This window comes from Callospermophilus lateralis, chromosome 4, assembly GCF_048772815.1.
Source record: "Callospermophilus lateralis isolate mCalLat2 chromosome 4, mCalLat2.hap1, whole genome shotgun sequence".
Taxonomy (NCBI): Eukaryota; Metazoa; Chordata; class Mammalia; order Rodentia; family Sciuridae; genus Callospermophilus; species Callospermophilus lateralis.
In genome coordinates, this window is record NC_135308.1 from 133,568,701 (window position 1) to 133,588,812 (window position 20,112).

The following is a 20,112-nucleotide window of genomic DNA, read 5'->3' on the forward strand; positions in this document are numbered from 1 at the left end:
ACAACTTTAAAAATATTCTAATACTCTATGGTCATTGTCTAATAAACACAAAATTTTAACTGCTATAATGAATCATGATAAATTAATAGTAAAATGACCAGGCAGTCAGACTAATGGGCCCCATTCAATCACACCTAGGTAGACAAATTAATGAGCACCAATAAGGCCTATTTTAAATGTGAAAGACCTTGAGGCTCACCTGTGGGAGCACTTGGAGCCAACTGCTTTGTGCCCAGAGGTGAAAAACAGAAGGTGGGAGTGAACCCAGATGGAAGTTATAGGAAGGAAGGTTGGGGTGAACCACGATGATAGTCTTCATTCTTTTTCAAGGCTATTTTACATACATTTTGCTCCATGTTCTACCCAAAACCATATATACACTCCTAAGCTGGCACACCAAATTGGATATTTCTGCATGGTGGGAGTTCTATCTTTCCCCTTTAAATAAATGCTGCTCCATTTACTCTTCCCTTCCAGGATTGTCCCAGGATTTTATTATTCAAAATTTGTGAAACAAGAACTTAGCGGATCCAGTCTCATCTCAAAACTCCAGTTTAAATGCTATCAAAATATTTAAAGTTTACAATAGTAAATTAGTGTTATTGGATTTGGGGTATAGCTCAGTGGTATAGTATGTGCCTCACATGCAGCATGAACAAAGTTCTGAGTTTGAATCTCAGAAATTATTATCCTTTACAATGTATTTAACTACTGGGTGTGTGTGTCTGTATATTATATATGGTTTCATATCTATATAGATGATATGGAGATATATATCATATTCCTGTATATTTATGCATATGTGTATATATACACTATAGTATACACAAAATAAAATAATAAACTATGTGAATAAAAATGATTTATAGACTTTAAAAATATGACTCTTACTCGAAATCATAAATAGCACTGAAACATAAATCATGTTTTTGATTATCAAAATAAATTAGAAAAATCTTATGAAGATCAATGACACAAAATGTCTAAGGTCTTTTAAGTTGTGTATACATATTGAATTAATGATATAACTTCTGAGATTTTGTTCTTGGAAAATAGAAAATCACATAAATGTGTTTTTATGTATCAACATTTAACATAGCATTATTTATAGTAGTAAAAATTTAATAATACAAGGAAAATGTTGTAAACTAAATGTTCTATGCTGTATTAAGGCACATTATATAGTCACAAAAATTATGTTTATCACATTTTTAGTAATGTGCAATGATGTTTAAGATGCCATCAAGTAAAAATAATGCAGATTATACATAATTATGTGAAGCATATATTAACTTTTGAAAAATATTCCCTAAAATAGAAAATCTGAATATATGTGAATTTCTTATTTATGAATTATGAAATTTGCAAGAAATATTTGAATGTTTTGTATTTTATCATTTTATCAAAAAAAATCACTTATATAACTAAAGAAAAGGAATAAAAAGGATAAAGGGAAAGTGAGAGGAAATTAAGAAATAAAGATAAATGCTTGAAACTTTCTAACAAAATAAATTTAAAATGATCACTTGTCTTATGTAAAATTAACATTGTATTAAAAAGAATAGTTTTGCATTATTTAGAGTTCTTTGCATTTCACACATTGAAAAAGTCAATCTAACTTATGCAAGTAATAATGTGATTACAATTTGTATGCATAAAATGCATAATTACATATCAATTAAAGATTTGAATATAAAGCACTTGTTAATATGCATTAGATGAGGACACATTTGTGGTTCAGATAGTGAAATGTATATGCAAATATCTGGCTTTAATTGTGACAGGATAGGATTTTCAGGCCTAAGCTTTCTTCATCACTTTGATGTTTCCTTTTGTACTGTTTCCTCCAGCAAGAACCAAGTTTGTTGTTCACTGAGTTATAATGCTTTTTTCTATTTGTTAAAAATTATTATCCTCAGGTTGAGTACAGATGTAATCCCAGTGGTTCAGGAGGGTGAGGTTGGAGGATTGCAAACTCAAAAGTGAGGCACTGAGCAACTCAGTCAGACCCTGTCTCTAAATAAAACACAAAATAGGGCTGGAGATGTAGATCAGTGGTCAAGTGCCCCTAAATTCAATACCCAGTACCCGTCCCCACCAAAAAAAAATATATTCTTATAACTGGAGGTGTATCCTGCTATTATGTATCCAGTCATAGTAGTTCAATACCTTGGCCTGGAGATAATGATGTTATAATTGGGAAGGTTCTGCTTTGAATCCCAGAACTTCAATGCCATGAAATGAATAGAGAAAAACCAAAATCAGTGTGCTCTTTAAGCTGTTTGAAACAATTCTCTGTTTGAAAAATCAGGTGACTATTAAAAATATGAATTGTATTGGAGAACATTAGTGACTTAACCAAACTAGCCAGGCAGAACAGTATTGTAATTATTATAATAATCAATGCAAAAGTGGTGGATATGGAACATTCATAATATTATATAATAAAATGTAATTACTTTAGATATTATAGCAATATATTATAATAAACATGTTATAAATTGTAACTATATTCATTGAAGGGTAACAATAACACAATATTTCTTTATTGAAAGCAGACACTAAACAAGTTTGTATATTATTCCACAGCACTTTTGCAAACTTTTATAGTAGTTTTTATGGAAAACTTTTTTATTTCCTTAAAATTAAATCTTATTTCTTTAAAAAAGATAGTTACAAAAAAAAGGCACAAGTCTACAGAAATGAAGGAGAAAAAAATTAAAAGAACTGAATATACTCATGGTTTTAAAATTTCTGAGTCAAGCCGTCCGTAAAGTCTACTTAACTACCTGACAGCATGTACTTTCAGTATTATACTATTAAGAGCCAAAGCAAAGAGCCAGAGAGCTTGGGCTTCAATCTCCGCTTCATTACTTCCCATCTCTGTGAATTTGTATTGGTGACTTACACTTCTTATGCCTCAATTTCTTCATCTGAATGCAGGTCTTAATTCCAGTCAAAAATCAGTAATAATTGAGTACCTCTTCATATATATATATATAAAACATGCATGTGTACACACACAAATTTTTAACACTGAGAAAGTGCTTGGTAAAAATAATTTATTATATAGGATTTTAAAAAGAGTTTCAAAGGCATTAGACATATTTAAGAAGCATCAATCATATCATATATTTTTATTGTGAAGTACAGGTACATTCTTACAAAATTTACAGTATTATAAAAAATTGTATTGTGCCACCTATATTATGAATTAAAAAAATGTTCTGGGAAATTTGTAAAACAAAAATAAAATTTCTGTTATGTAGTTAATTTTAAAAGTTAAATTGTCTTTAAAAATTTTTAGGCAGACTACTAGACTACACTGTAAGTATGTTGAAGTCAAAACAAAGCAGTCATAGAAAAATTAAAATCACTATATTATTATGATCATCCAGAAAAGTATATGCCTTCTATTTTGCAGCAGGATATCCGCTTTTTCATTCATTTTCTCTGCCTCAAGGTCTCTAAAATATTCATCTCATTATTCAGAAATTACATTCTCTTGGTTTAAAAAACCACAAATGTGACTGTCTATAAAAGGAGAAAAAGAATATTCCATGATCCATAAACAGAAGGAAAGACATATACACAGAGATAATAAAGTATATTCTTACAAATGTTTGAGGAATTCATGTGAATCAGTAGAGAATTTGTCCAGAGGAATGGGAGAGAATAACATTTTAAATGGAAAAACAAAAGAAAATTTTAAAAATATGAAAAAAAATGATGTAAAATGTCAGTTTATTTTATCTGCTGAACAATCAACATTGATACTGAATCTCAACAGAAATCTTATGCTGAATATCATGTATGTGCACTTGGATTATTAAATATATTGGATTATTAAACAGATTTAAGGCATGCCTTTGTCACTCATTTCACTATACTACATGCCAATTGTCTCTGGAAATACCCTCAAAGACACACCAAGACTAATCATGCAGTAAAAACCAAAGTTTAAAAACAAATGGTATTAACAGAATTTACTTTCAAGAAATTAGAAAGATTCAGTTATGTATTTTATAATAATTGTGATCAAGTTTTTTGAACTCAGATAATATTAAATAATTATATTATATGCGTGAAAATACCTAGTACTAGTGATCTCCAAAAAAATAACACACACATACATACACTCTTAAATTTATAGAGAGAATTTATTGGATTATTCATAATGGGATAGAACCAGAATGGCTGTCCATAGGCTGGAGAGCAGGCAAAACCAGTGGCTGCTCAGGACAAGAACCAGAGCCTTTAGAACTAAATGGCAATGATGCATTAGTCCCAGGATGAAGACCCCTGTGGAGTTATTGGAGCAAGTTCAAAGGCTAAAGAATATGGCAGGAGGAAAGAAGAATATCAATTTAAGAAGAGTCTAGCCTATGTATATATCAACTTCCTCTTTGATTTTCATTCCATCCAGGATACCAGCTATATTAGCATTTCATTTCTATTTAAAAAAAAATAACTGACAAGAACAACTTAAAGCAGTGAAGATTTATTTTGGCTCACAGTTTCACAGGTTTTTGAAGTTAGGCAACTTCATTGCAGAAACATGGAGGAAGGGAATGGGGAGGAAAGCTGAACAAATAAACTCTTCTAGGACATGTCCATCATGACCTACTTCCTCCAACTGGGTCCCAAGTCTCAGTGTTCCACTCAGCTATCAATAGTTTAATCCACAAATGAGGTCAGAGCCCTTTCTATCCTGTTATTTACCCACCTTTGAACCTTGCTGCTTTGGGGATCATGCTTTCAACACGTGAAGTTTTGGGGGGACATTCTGGATCAAAATTGTCAACACCAGTCATTTGATGGAGCTGCCTACATTCAAGTCATGTCTTTCCCACCCACTTCACTATCCTACATACCAATTGTCTCTGGAAATACCCTCAAAGACACACAAAGAGTTATGCTTTACCGATTTTCTAAGCATCCTTCAATCTAGTAAAGTGGACAACCAGTCCGGCATTTTTGTTTTTGTTTTGTTTTTGTTGCAGGATTATTAAAAGAGAAAATAAGATTTGGTATTTATAAGATCACTTAAAAGAACACTTAAAGAGATGTAATATTGTGTAATTTCAACTTTAGTGAAAGTAGCCTATGACCAAAAAAACCAGTGGTAGTTAGGCAGAAAACAGAAAAGTAGATGTTCTATAGATATCCCAAGGAAATACAGAAGGAGTAGAAAGTAATGAAACTGTGTGGGCTAAACCTCAAAGAATAAATTTTATTAATGGAAATGTCATTTTATGGAAGCCTCCTTGAGTCTGAGAGTGAGATGATGACCATATTCAATGAAGAGTCAATGGAAATATAAGGGAAGACAGTTTACCATTCAAAGAATAATGAGAGTTTACCAAGAAATGATGGGGGAATTTCAGAGATGGAGTCAGTTTAAGCCACTAGAAAGGAAGTCACAGCTTTATTGTTATTTAGATAATCAATCCATATATAGATAATATTATCATTTTAAGCATGAAGTAAGGGCATTGGAATAACCCTTTTAGGAACTTTGTACTTGATGAGTGGGTGTGAATATACTAATTGATGGCAGATTGAATATTAAATTGCATCCATCTTCTAGTGTTACACTTAATGCTCAACACTAAGTGGGAACTTCCTTTATAGGACGAAAGCCTATGGTGAGATCTGAAAGGGGCCATACCAGATGACTGACAGCAAATGATGTGTTTCATTTTGACTTTGCTCCTTTCCCATAAACTCCTGATGATAGGCATAAGAATGGACAGGTTAGAATGTGCTGGTGCCTCAGAATTTGGCAAATTATGCTCTATCATACCACATTTTGCATGTGTCTCTCTCTGCTTGGTCTGCTTTAAGCCATTTTCCTTGGAATAAAATTTACAGGGACCAAGATTTCTATTAAAATATGTATTAGAATGATGGTCTATATTTAAATAATTATTATTATTTATTTCATAATTTAAAAAATTATTTGGATTAATCTAAATTTCTATGGTGTTTTCTTTGTAATATTATATAGAGGTAGGAACAGAAAGAAAATTACTTGGGTAAGGAACAAAACTCATGTTAAAATAGTTCTTGGTTAATTTTGTTTCAAATAATAATAATAATACATTACACACTGGTGTTTATACCCTTCTACAAGATTCATTCACATTGTCTTCATATCTGGTCTAAATAAATGTGACAGCATTATGTCCTCTGTCTCTTCCAGTTGCCCATGATTGACAGAATTATTTCTGGAGACTTAAATATCAGCACTTGTTATGACATTGATAAATATGCTTCTGGTACCAAATCGATGGAGAAGATTATTTTACATTTGTCAATATCCAAAGGATAGTTTATAAGAAGAATGTCTAGAGAATTTACTTTGCAACCATAAAATAATTTCACTAAGAAATATTGAGCATTAGTGTTTGATTACCTAAAAACTTCTCATTGACTGCCATCAATCCCAAAATGATTCCCTCAAATTACCTAAAATTTTATTTTTTTCTCTATTTACAATATTTTATATTTTTCTCTATTTACAATATTTTTCCTAAACCTATCTTGGCTTGCTGAGTTCAAGGAATTGAAGAGACAACCCTGAATTTATATACTATATTCAGCAGTATTCTGCTGTGTACGTAACTTTTAATAATAACAATTTTTTTTTTGTTCCCACTTGATAACATTATTAACAGACTCACCCATGTTTGTTTTTCCTGTGCAGAGGCTGAAGTAACTGAATTATATCTTCAGTTTTGGGCTGGAGACAATCTATCAAGAAGCCCTCAGAAAAGTTGAGATAAAGGGACACACACACACACACACACAAACAAAAACAAAACAACAACAACAACAAAAAAAAAAACGAAGCTTTTTTTTTTTTCATAACTACATATTTTTAGAATGGTCCCATTGCCATGAGTTACCAATATTATTATTTCTAAGTCAAAGTTTTTAAAGTTGGAATAATGAATCAGAGGTTCATGACTGTTGGAAGTCATTTTAGGGCCAGACTCCAACACAATTCAATGGAACATCTTAGGGCTTTAAATAAAATGGAAATAAGTGTTATTTCATGAAACTTTGATTCAGTAATTATTATGTGTACATGTACATATGTGCATGTCTTTGTGTATATACAATGTTAAAATGTATGTATACTGTATTTATAATATGTTCATGACTAAAACCATTTGAAAGCTAATGTTCTAAAGAAGATATACTCATCTCTTTTTTTAATGTACTCATCTTTTGAAGACTTGATTTTACAAAACAAAATGATTATGAAGCATTGGGTATTATCACTCATATCTGGAGTATTGGGTATTATCACTCACATCACTACTGGAGAAAAACTTATTACAAACTTTTGCATAATTTATAGTCAGATGTTGCCTTTATTTGTTTATATGCCTATTTTTTATAGAATTATATTCTTTGATACAGCAGATTGATTTATTTGTTCTTCAAACTACCCATGTGAATTTTATGATTATATAATAGAGTTTAGTACATGCATTTGAAAGTATAAACTAGTGTATAACTACTTAAATAATGTTCTGATTTTCAATAAATTATTACTTCATTAAGTAGATGCAATTATTAACTTAAAACACAAACACATTATATAGCTATAATCTCAGCTTTATTTGCCTTTGAACATAGAAAGCACATTACCTGGTTCTATCTACCAAGTGACATTTCTACAATGAATAAGATATTACTCCATTAAGAAAGGCAATATGAGTTGAAACAGTTCTAATTGTAATCATCTGGAAACTACCAAGCTGCAATTAAACCATATAATGAAGAAAGGGCTCATTTGAATTGTAGATGATGCCACATATCTATGCCACAGTGTCTACAAATAAGATTTAGCTGCCTTATAGAAATCTTCATAATATTATTGGCTAATATTTGCTTGTCAGTGTTTTGCTAAATATTCTCAAGGAGTCAGGTACCTACTCTAGCAGTGCTGGTTGCTTAGGGACAACCACATTAATTCAGCCTTTCTTAGATCAACCAGCAGTTGCTTTTAAGAAAAGAGAAATAATTACTTTTCTTTTAACACCATTAAAACTTTCATACAAGTTGCTTCATGGACACTTTCTTTACATTTAAAGCACTAAATAAAGTTAAAATTTTCAAAAAAATAAATATAAAAGCATGAGATGAAGCCATCTTGAAAATTCCTGCTATGGATTTGACTGATTTCCCAGGCAAGCACTGATTACCTAACACAAACAACTTTACATTTAAATTGTTGTCTAATAATTACTGAAAAAATCATAAGGTACATATATTGTATATAAATTTACTTATTCATAATATAAAATATGATATTTTACTATAAATAGAATTATTTTATTGTGAAAGAAACCAAAATTGATGTATATTGTAAATATATGGCATATTTGAATAGTAAATATATAATATATGACATATTCAATAAGTATATAATATATGAAATATTTAAATTGTAAATATGGCATACATACTTGTTTTTCCTCTCTAGTACATTCATATGAAAGATTATTTCTCCAAAAATTCCAAAAGTAAAATATATCCATTATTTTGCAATTTCATATACATACTTTTAAATAGAAACTAAAAGAATGTTCCTTGTGTGTTTAAGAAAAATGTATATTCTGCTCCTACTGCAAGAAATGATCTATTCATATGTTAGCTCAATTTGGCCTGTAATGTTACTCAAGTCTGCTGTTCCCCTATTGATTTTCATTATAGATCCATTCTTTATTCAAAATGGGGGTATTGACGTCCCCAACCATTATTGTATTTCTATCTTTATCTCCCATCAATTCTGTCAATATTTATTTTATATGTTTAAATGACCCATTGTAGGACTGTAAATATTTTCTTGATGATTTGACAACTTTTTAATACTAAACTTGCCTTTTTTACACTCCCTTTCAAAATTAAACAACAATTTTTACAGAAATAGAAAAAAAAAATCCTACAATTCATATAAAACTGCAAAATGCCTTAAACAGTCAAGGAAATTTTGAGCAAAAAAGGATAAAACTTGAGGAATCATACTTCTTGATTCCAAACTATGGTACAAGATATTGTAATTAGAATTGCATGGTGATGACAGACAGACAGACACATAGGCAAGTGGAAGAGAATAGGGAGCCCAGAAATAAAATCACATACATATATTTAACAAACCTTGAACAAGAGTTACAAGAATACTAAATGGGGAAAAAATTACCTTCAATCAACTGTACTTGGAAAACTGTACAGACACATGCAAAAATACAAAACTGAGCCTGTTTTATGTTATACGCAAAATCAACATGAATTAGATGAAAGACTTAAACATGGGACTTGAAACTACAAAACTGGTAGACGACATAGGGAAAAATATCCTTGGCTCTAATTTTTTTAGACAGGTTACTAAAAACACAGTGTCAAAAGCAAAGATAAATAAGGAGACCAAAAAACTAAAATGCTTCTGAAAAACAAATGAAAAGGCAACATATAAAATGAGATAAAATATTTGCAAACTACTTCTCTGATAAATAGTGATATCCAAAATATATATGAAACTAAATAATCCATTAGTAAAAATGAATAAATGAATAAATAAATAAATAAACAAATAACTCAGTTTTAACTTAGGTAAAGCCCGTGAATAGACATTTCCCATAGAAAGTATACAAATGGCCAACAGGTATACATAAAGGTGCATAATATCACTAATCATCCTTGAAATATAAACTAAAACTACAATAAGATATTAATACCTGACACCTGTTAGGATGGCTATTACCAAAAAGAAAAGAAAGAAGTGTTGATAAAGTGTGACAAAAAGCGAGTCCTTTATACACTTTTAATAGAAATGTAAATTGATAGAGCCATTGTGAAAGTCAGCTTTCTATTGCTGTGACCAGAGTACCTGAAAAGAAAAAAAAATTTAGAAGATGAAAAATTTATTTTGAGCTCATGGTTTCAGAGGTTCATTCCATGGGTGGCTCACTCCATTACTCTGAGCCCAAGTGAGTTCAAGCATCATGGTAGAACAGTGAGGTTCAGGAAAGCTACTCAGTTCCTGGCAGCCAAAGAACACAGTGAGAGAAGGAAGAGCCAGGGGAACAATATGTAATCCTCAAAGATATACCCCCGGTGACCCATATCTTCCAGCCTGGTCCTTTCAAATTATTGGCCCATCAAAGGTATTAATCTGATGATTAGGTTAAAATTCCAATAATCTAACCATTTCATCTTCAGGCATTCCTGCAGGAGTTTTTCGGGAATATTTCATCTCCAAATCACAACAGCCATTATGGAAAACAATATGGAAATTCCTTAAAAAGTAAAGCTATCATGTAATTCCTCCAATTCATTTCTGGGTATATATCTAAAAGAAAGGGAAAAAAAATCAGTATGTTGAAGAGATGTCAGCATTTTCATTTTGGCATTATTCACAATAGTCAAGATATGGAATAACAAATATCCATTAATGGGGGATGGAGAGGGAAATTTTGGTACACATATACAACTAAATATTATCTAGTTTTGAAAAGAAAGTTCTGCTACTTATGATAACATGAATAAACCTAGAAGACATTGCATGTGAAATTATCCAGACACAGGAAGACAGATACACTATGATTCACTTATATTTAGAAACTATAAAATTTGAACTCACAAAAGCAAACTATAAAATTGGATTTGCCTGATGCTGCAAGATGAGGGGAATGGGCAGAACTAGGTCAAAAGTACAAATGGTCAAACACAAAATGAGCTAGTTATGAGGTTCTAATGCACAGTACATACATAGCTGGTATGTATGTATTAATTTGTTTTATTATTTCACAACATGTACATATCTCACATCATCACATTATGCACCCTGAATATATTCAGTCTTTATGTAGCAACTAAAATAACTTCATAAACTAACAAATATGAAAAGTATTTTGATTTAACTTGGTTATAAAATGGCTTAACAGAAGTAAAATTTATAGGCATAATATTACCTGGATTGAAAACATTACCAAGAGATTCATTTTTATTATTTTTAAAAAGTTAAATTATGTTTTAGAACCATCTCATTCTTTTGGTTTTAAAAATTAAAACACAACTTTAATTGTTTCTATAAATAGCAATATTAAATGACATTTATTTATCTTTCAGTAACCAATTTCAAATTCAAAGTCATACAAAGAACAGAGCTATATTCAACTTTTAATTTTATCTTTCAGCATATATGGAAAAGGCAAATCAAGCACGTATATAAAAAATTGTTAACCTTCAGGATTTAGTAAATACTTTTTAAATAGCAAGTAGGATTATTAAAATTTGAATTCACAGCTGATGTTATGGCTGTGAAAATGTATTTTTGATAATTTATTAAATTGTCCTAAAATAATCTGGTAAATCAAATTATGTAACTTAAGTCAACTGGCCATAGAGAATTTAAGTAGCAAAGTATAACCAGAATAACTTGTACTTTCAAGTGTAACCAACCCATCCTTCTCTTTGATTATTTTAGTAGAGAATGGTACTAATGATTAGTTCTGACACAATGTGTGGCCAAATCACAAGACAATTAATGAAATCAAAGCAAGCAGTTTTACTTCTGGGATTAGAAAGTACTCATCTACAAATTTCACATAGAAAGAAATCTCCATTACTTACTGCCAGTTTAATCTGAATTCTGTTGCCATGTGGAGTATTATAACCTTTCTACAGGAAGAAACTAAGCAGTGTCAGAGACTTCATTCTTGATAAGTTTGATTTTAAGTAATGCAATCACTTATATGAAATCACAAATAAATACTTTTCCTAGACTGCGCTCTTAAAAAATCATAAAGTCAAAAGAGATGAAGTTCAATTATATTACCTCAGGATATGATGCCAATTTAGGCAGCATAAATAGTTAGATATGCTCCAGAGCCTATACTCAAACCTAGAGGAAATGACATATCCAATTTACTTATAAAATGCATATTTAAATAAATATATAATGGTCCTCCAGATGTTCACTTATGCACATACACAGGATAAAATATAGAACACTGTCAAAAACATGTTGTGAATCAAAAAATACTTGTGGATTAAACATAAGTTATTAGCAGTGTTTACAAGAAAATGTAGAGCATCAGATGGACATATTTAAAAAGGAAACATCAAATACAAAAAACTTGATAATTGGTTTATATAAGGAAAATTAATAAAATACCTTTAGGTATGCAAAACAAAACCACACAGAGATAGTATGTGCATACCAACTAGAGTAACTAGTTGAGAACAAACCAACCAATAAAACCACTGCCACTGCCAAATATTGACAGAATGGCATTTCTCATTACCCATTACCTTAGGTATTTACATACAAAAAATTATAGGTAATTCATTCAAAAGCTTGCAAATGCCAGTAAATGATGGTGTAATTCATGAAGAGTTAAGGTAAGTAAACATGGAATGTCTCCCTGATTTAGTTTGTTTTTTTCTTCATCAGAGTTGTGTGTGTGTGTGTGTGTATACATATATTTGAATTTCTACTTATTATTTCATTTTAGTACTAATTTCTGTGCTTTTATATTTTTATTTAAAATTCCACCTGTTCTTTGTTCATATGTCAGGAAGTATTAAATTCTATATATTAATACAATATTCTGTAACTTGCAGTAATGCTGTAAATATTATATCCAGCTACAGTGTGTGTGGGGGGGGGTGTTGTTTTCCTTCTTTCTTCCTTTTTTTCATTACTTCATTGAGATTTCCAACATAGACAATCAGGTCATTTATGAAAATATAATTTTATGTCTTTACTCATCTGGATATATTTTCTTTTTCTTCTCTTGCTGTATGTAATAGGATTTAGTGTCCCTATTGTGATGTTGAAAAGGAGAGGTGAAAGGGAACGTCCTTGCCTTGCTCCTGTTCTCAGTGGGAAAGCTTCCAGTTTCTCACCATCAAAAATGTTTTGTAGATACTCTTTAAGTTAAGGAAGTTCACTTCTATTTCTAGTTTACTGAGAGATTTTATCATGAAAGGGTATATTATTTTGTCAAATCCTTTTCTGCACACATTGACATGATTATTTTTTAGCTTGTTGCATTAATGGATTGCATAAATATTTTAAACATTGAAGCATCTTTGCATGCCAGTAATAGATCCCACTTGGTCATGGTATACAATTATACTTTTACTCTATTTTGTTAATACAGTTTTCTATTTGTCTTGTATTTTTTTGTTCCTGAGAGATACTGGTCTGTCAGTGTTTTTCTTTTAATATGTTTATTTAAATTTGGCATTAGGGTAAATGCTGGCCTCATATAGTGAGTTAGAAAGTATACTCTCAATTTTCATCTTTGGGAAGAGATTGTAGAGAAATAGTACTATTTCTTCCCTTAAGTGTTTTATAGAATTTACTAGTGAACCCATGTAGACCTGAGACTTTCTAATTTGTAAGGTTATTAATTATTAATTCAGTCTATTTAATATGTAATAGGTATGGACATGTTCAAATTTCTAAACCTTCTTCTGAAAATTTTACTGGTTGTCTTTTTATTTCTTCTTTTTAAAATATGCATTCAATGCTACATTTCTCCCCAAAACACTAATTTTGCTGTATCCCACAAATTTTAACAAGCTGTGCTTTTCATTTAGTTTCAAGTATCTTTTGATTTCTCTTGAGATACTGTCTCTGAACCCTGTATTGTTTAGAAACCTGTTGTTTCATCTTCACATACTTTCTTGTTTTACACTTATCTGTTTCTGGTTTCTAGTTTCATTCTGTGGCTGAGAGCAAATGTTGTATAATTTATATACATTTAAAATTTTGAGGTTGTTTTTTAGGTCCCCAAATGTTGTTTGCCTTAGTGAATATTCTATGTGAAGTTGAGAACATGTATTTTGAATGAAGTGATTGTATCTGTCAATTCTATCCAGTTGATTGGTGCTGTTGATATCAGTTCTGCATTACCTATTATACATATACTATAATTGTCCATTCTTGATAGAAGGTTGTTGACTTTTCCAGGTATAATAGTAAATTAAACCATCGATTTTTCCTTGCAGTTCACTCAGATTTTGTCTTATATTTTGAAACTTTGTTGTTCAATGTATACACATTAAAGATTTTTATATCTTCTTCAAGAATTGGTCTCTTTCTAATTAAGCTATGCAATGTCTCTTTTTGTCCCAGACTGCTTTCCTTGTGCTTCAGTCTATTCTGTCTGAAATTAACATAAGTACTCTATCTTTTTAAAAAAATTTTTAATTGCCCCCTAGAAATGTAAATATAGAACATAAAAACGGGATAAATTGGTATTTCAATACATTCAAGCATTTAAATATTTCAATAAAATTACGTATATCTATCTTATCAAATATTTATAATATTGTAAGGCAAAAATGTCCTAAATTCCTCTAACTTGTTGAAACATACAGTGAATGCTTGTTATCAATAGACACATTACTCTACAATAGCACACATAATTACTTGTAACCTATGGAACTATGCCTTTGTACTCATTGACCAGCATTCCTCCATCTCTCCTTCTCCCTACTCTCTCTATCATCTGGTAACCATCATGCAGCTCTCAATTTCTTTAGTAACCACATGGGGTACCTGTGTTTCCATTTGGCTTAATAAATGTAAAGTAGTGCTCCCACTAAGGAAAAACAGTACAAAGTTTCCTGAAAATGGAAGGAGACCCTCATTGTTATACAAAATTACATATAAGAGGATGTGAGCGAAAGGGAAAAAAACAAGAGAGAGAAATGATTTACATTAGATGGGGTAGAGAGAGAAGATAGGAGGGGAGGGGAGGGGGGATAGGAAGGAGATAGGAAAGGCAGCAAAATACAACAGACACTTGTATGGCAGTATGTATAAACGTGGATGTGTAACTGATGTGATTCTGCAATCTGTACACGTGGTAAAAATGGAAGTTCATAACCCGCTTGAATCAAATGTATGAAATATGATATGTCAAGAGCATTGTAATGTTTTGAACAACCAATAAAAAAATTATAAGTAGAACTGATCCAACAATCCCACTACTGAATATAGATCCAATGAAAATGAAATTTGTATGTTGAAGACACTTGCACATCATGTTTATTGCTGCAGCATTCATGAGTCAAGAAAAGAAACCAACCTACCATGCTGTCTTTTGATTACTCTTAGTATAGCTTTCTCCATCCCTTCATTGGAACCTATTATCCCACTTTTTATTGAAAGTGCATTTCTTGTAGTATCTATTTGTGACTCTTGTATTTGTGATGTGCTACAAGAATATCTGTTATTAATTGATCACTTAGACCTTGGTCTTCATTGTGATCATAGATATAATTAGATTAATATATAATTTGTTATGACTTTTGTTGACCTTGTTCTTTTTCTTTTTTATGTATTTTATTCCTATTCTCTTCTTTGTGGTTTTTTGTTTGTTTGTTTGTTTTGAGGGGATACCAGGGATTGAATTCAGGGGCATTGGACCACTGAGCCACATCTGCAGTCCTATTTTGTATTTTATTTAGAGATAGGTCTCACCTAGTTGTTTAGACCTTGCTTTGCTCCTGCTGGCTTTGAACTCACCATCCTCCTGCCTCAGTCAGGAGCCTCTGGGATTACAGGTGTGCAACACCTTGCCTGGCTCTCTTTTGTGGTTTTTAATTGAGTATTTCACATAATTAATTTTCTTTCCTTTCTTCACATGTCCCTTATATTTATTTTCATTTCTTTTTCCCCTGTTTCTGGTTGCCCTAAATTTTGCAGTGTATTTAACCAGTAACAAAACTTCATGTTTAAATAACACAATACCACATCTCATGTAGTGCAAGTATCACATAACAAAATAACCTAAATTCTTTCTCCCATTCCTTGTATTATTGCTGCCATTCTTTTCATTTGTACAACACACACACACACACACACACACACACACACACAGAGTCATTCTTGCTATTTTTAATAAATTACATGTTAGATCAACTAAGAATAACAAAACATAAGTTTTTTTAAAATTACCTTCACTTATTTCATCTGATGCTTTTCTTCTCTGTATGCATATCTGAGTTTCTAACATATTATTTTCTTTCACTCTGAAGAAAATATTTTAACATTTTTTTATATGTGGCCAAAAATTCTCTTTTTTTTTTTTTTGTCTGAAAATGTCTATTTTTCCTGCACTTTTTAAGATCATTTTGTAAGGTGAAGAATTATGGGTTAGTGTTTTGTTTAGCATCATTGTGTGTTTCTCTCAAAACTATTTATTTTACTCTCTTCTTGCTTCAGTGATTTCTAAGCATCAGCAGGTGTAATTTTTATCTTTACACCTCCCCATAGTAGGATGGCTTATTATTCTGCCTTTTTTAGAAATCCTTGGTTTCTGCATTTTAATATAATGTGACTACATATAATATTTTGGCATTTATTGTCTTTTCTCTCCTATGAGCTTCCTGGATCTGTCCTATGGTGTCTAAAACTATTTGGGGAAAATTATCAGTCTTTATTTCTTCAAATACCATTTATAATCTTTTCTCTGTTTTCTTTTTCTTTCTGTTCTACTCATTATGTGTATATTATAACTTCAGTAATTTCCCCACATTTCTTGGATATTCTGTGCTATTTTTTAAATATGTTCTTATGTGATTTTGTTTTTAATTTTGGGAAGTTCTTAGAAATTTTTTAATCAGCCATGTCCATTCCCCAAAAGAAACCATTGAAAGCATCCACCATTTTTGTTAAAGTATTTTTTTTTTCTGAATCTCTCTTTGAATCTTCCTCTCTCTGCTTCTATTATCCATCTCTTCTGTCATGCTGTGTACTTATTCTAATTGAGTCTTTACATATTACTCATAGTTGGTTTAGATTTGTGGTCTGATAAAATGTGAAGATCTCAGTCATGTCTGAATCTTATTCTTCTTTTGATCCTGCCTCTTTAAACTGTGTCCCACCCACCCACTTTGAAAATTCTTCACAATTTTTTATGATTTACTGGGCAGGCTGGCTCAGTGGCTAAAGGCCCCTGAGTTCAATTCAAGGTACCAAAAAAAAAAAAAAAAAAAAGCAAAGGGAAGTCTCTAAAAAGTCCTTTAGCAATGAGGTGGTTTGTTCAGAGAGGGGAAGCACTCTACAGTGTTATGATTCAATCTCAGTGATTAAATGAGATTATATCTCTGGAATATGAATTTTAGAATTGCTTCTCAATATTCTTCCCTGACCTAGAAGCAGGCTACAGTTATTTCCTTTCCCATGTGAAAAACAAGACAGTTCACTACAATACCTGGTACTGGAATTGAGTATTTCCTTTCCTTGGGTTCTGATAACTCTGATTCTTAAGCTCTGGTACAAGAGCTTGCCTCGAGGGCAAACCTTGTTAAGAACAGATGGCCTGGAATATTTCAAAATGGCTGTTTCTCCTCTGACTACTAGGAGCCTGATGGGATTTCTCAGATATTCACTGTGAGATCTATGCAGACTTCCAGGAGGTAAAACCCACAGAAGTGTCCCCTCCCTGCTAGAGTTTTGAACTCTTAGACATATATTAGACTGAATCTCTAGCAATTTGTCAATGCAGGTAAGGATTTCCTGACTGGTTCTGTTTCCTTGAGAGGATTCTGCTGGCATTTTTTTTTTTTTTTTGTATTTGATAAGTTGTAACTTTCTGTACCCATCTGTCTCTAATTTGGAGATTAGTTGGTTGCCCTGTAACCTGATTCATCTAAGAACTATTCATTTTCCAGTGTGTTCAGCTTTTTACTTGTTCTTAGGGTGGAATAGTGACATTAAGACTCTCATATGTAGCCCACAAGTATTATGACAATTTTGGTACATTTAATTTTCTGAGAGATTTATCCATTTCTTCCAGGTTTTCAGATTAGTTGTCATAAAATTAACTACATGATTTAAAAAGCCTACTATTGCTTTTATATAGAGAGAGTTTTTAATTTCTTTCCTTTTTTTTCTTTATAGCAAATATTCTTCACAATTTTTACATTAGATCAAAACAAGAAGCATGATATTAGAAAATATAGTCAAAGAAGGGGTTCATGAGTGTGTGTGTATGTGTAGAATATTAAATCATTTTGAAGTCATTAAAATTACTTTGGCTTTACCTCTGAATGAAGCAGGCAGCTAATGGAGGGTTCAGAGGAGGTGTTGTCGGACTTATTCAAGAACCTCTCTTGTTTGCTGGGGAGGTGGTAACAGAGAAGGGGGATATTATTGGAAAGTTACAACTGCAATTATCTTAAGATACACTGACCATTGATTCCATAGTGGTAGGAAGAGAAGTGATAATATTTGTGGTTGAATCTAAACATAATTTGAAGACAAAGATCAAGCATTATACTCATATTGGAGGTATAGTATGAGGAATGTAGTTTAGAAATAAGTCAAAGTTTCTGGTCTGAATAAATAGATGTTAGCTGAGAAAGAGTCACCAATGGAAGAGCAAGTTTATTGGCTACAATAGTAGTTAGATCAGAAATATAGTTACAAAAACATTTGCTTTCTTCATATACATATAATAATTGAATTTCTGTACTAAATGATAGATACATCCGGAAAAAAAATATATTTCTTTTATTTTCTTATTTGATTTTTTTTCTTTCCTTTCTGGGAAAATATTTTTTTTTCTCTCTGTCCAGTTGATAAAGAAATATTTTTCTTTGACATGAGTTTCCTGATCTTCAAATTGTTTAATGAGTCTGTGTTTGGATCCTCTATTACTTTTTTCCTTATTTTACCATATTTTATTCAGAAAAGTAACATTCACATTTGAGATTATATTGAAATGGATTTGCCCTATCCTGGAGAAACATAGATGCATGTCATCTGTTATTGTACACCCGTAATCCAATATAGTACTACTTATTTTACAGTTTAACCATTTATCAATTATTAGGCCTTCTATCACATTTCTTGGCAAAATAAAATTATCTCTTATCATCCATATGTCCTAATACACTCTTCAGTTTCTTACATTCCTCTTTGGACCAGGAAAAAAAGTATGAAACAGAGTAATTTACTTCTACTGTGTATAGATGATTGCTTTAAATATAGGTTTTTTTACTCCAGACTTGTACTACTTCCCTTACTCAGTGAGTAAGGGTTTCCTAACCATATGAGACAAGCAAAATTTAGGTAGCATGTATAGTTTATGTAGTTTGACATAACTAAGAAAAACCTTTTCATGCATATCCAGGGTTATTTCTAATACCACTTTCCCAATATACTAGCTGATTTTAATTCAGCTATTTTCACATTAAATTCTTCCCGGGAAACCCAGCTGATATTGGATTTGGCCCTCTCATCTATTCCTACCTCCTTCACAGATGCAGAAATGCAATCACAAAGCATGGAAGTTCCATTCTGAAGCTTTATTATTTCTTGAAAGGCCATGTTTCACAAACATAAACATAGCTACGTTATCTCCAGTGTTTTCCCCAAATTCTTTTCTCTCTTTTTCTAATTATTTTCAATAAGCTGCACATTCACTCTCCAGACCAGAAGAGTACTACACAATAATCTCTGTGAAAATCCTAAAACAAAATTCAGTTTCACTGGGGACTGGGAATTACTTCAATTGGATATCTCACTAAAATTACTCCTCAAGTACATCAAGAGTTTAATCTTATTGTTTCAAGCAGACATAGTCGAGTGTCTAAAAATTTGTACACAAGTGGGAAAATATTTTCCTGGAACATATTAGTTTCAAATTAAACATGCCAACTTTCATTAATAAATGTTCTCAGGGTCTTGCTATTTAGGCTGTTTCCATTGTTTTTATTTCCTCTTTCAGATAATATCAATTAAAAACAGGTGGGCTTATGAATTGTGAAGTCTGTGAGAATTTAAGGGTATCTCAGGAGAATAGGTCTGTAACACTAGAAGAATATTTCCTAACTTTTCCCCTCAGTAGTGTATACATGCTTAAACAACTTTATAGATTTTCAATAAAACGTTTGATAAATACTAATTTTAATGAAAGTCTTATATTATTCTATCTGAAATACAGGTAAGGAAAATCTAGCTCAGATTATTCAAAAGAAATCATAAACAGGTGCTTTAGAACAAAATTTTATTATGTGTTTAATAAATTCATTATTAAAACAGTACAGTTTGTAATGCCACCTAGTGGA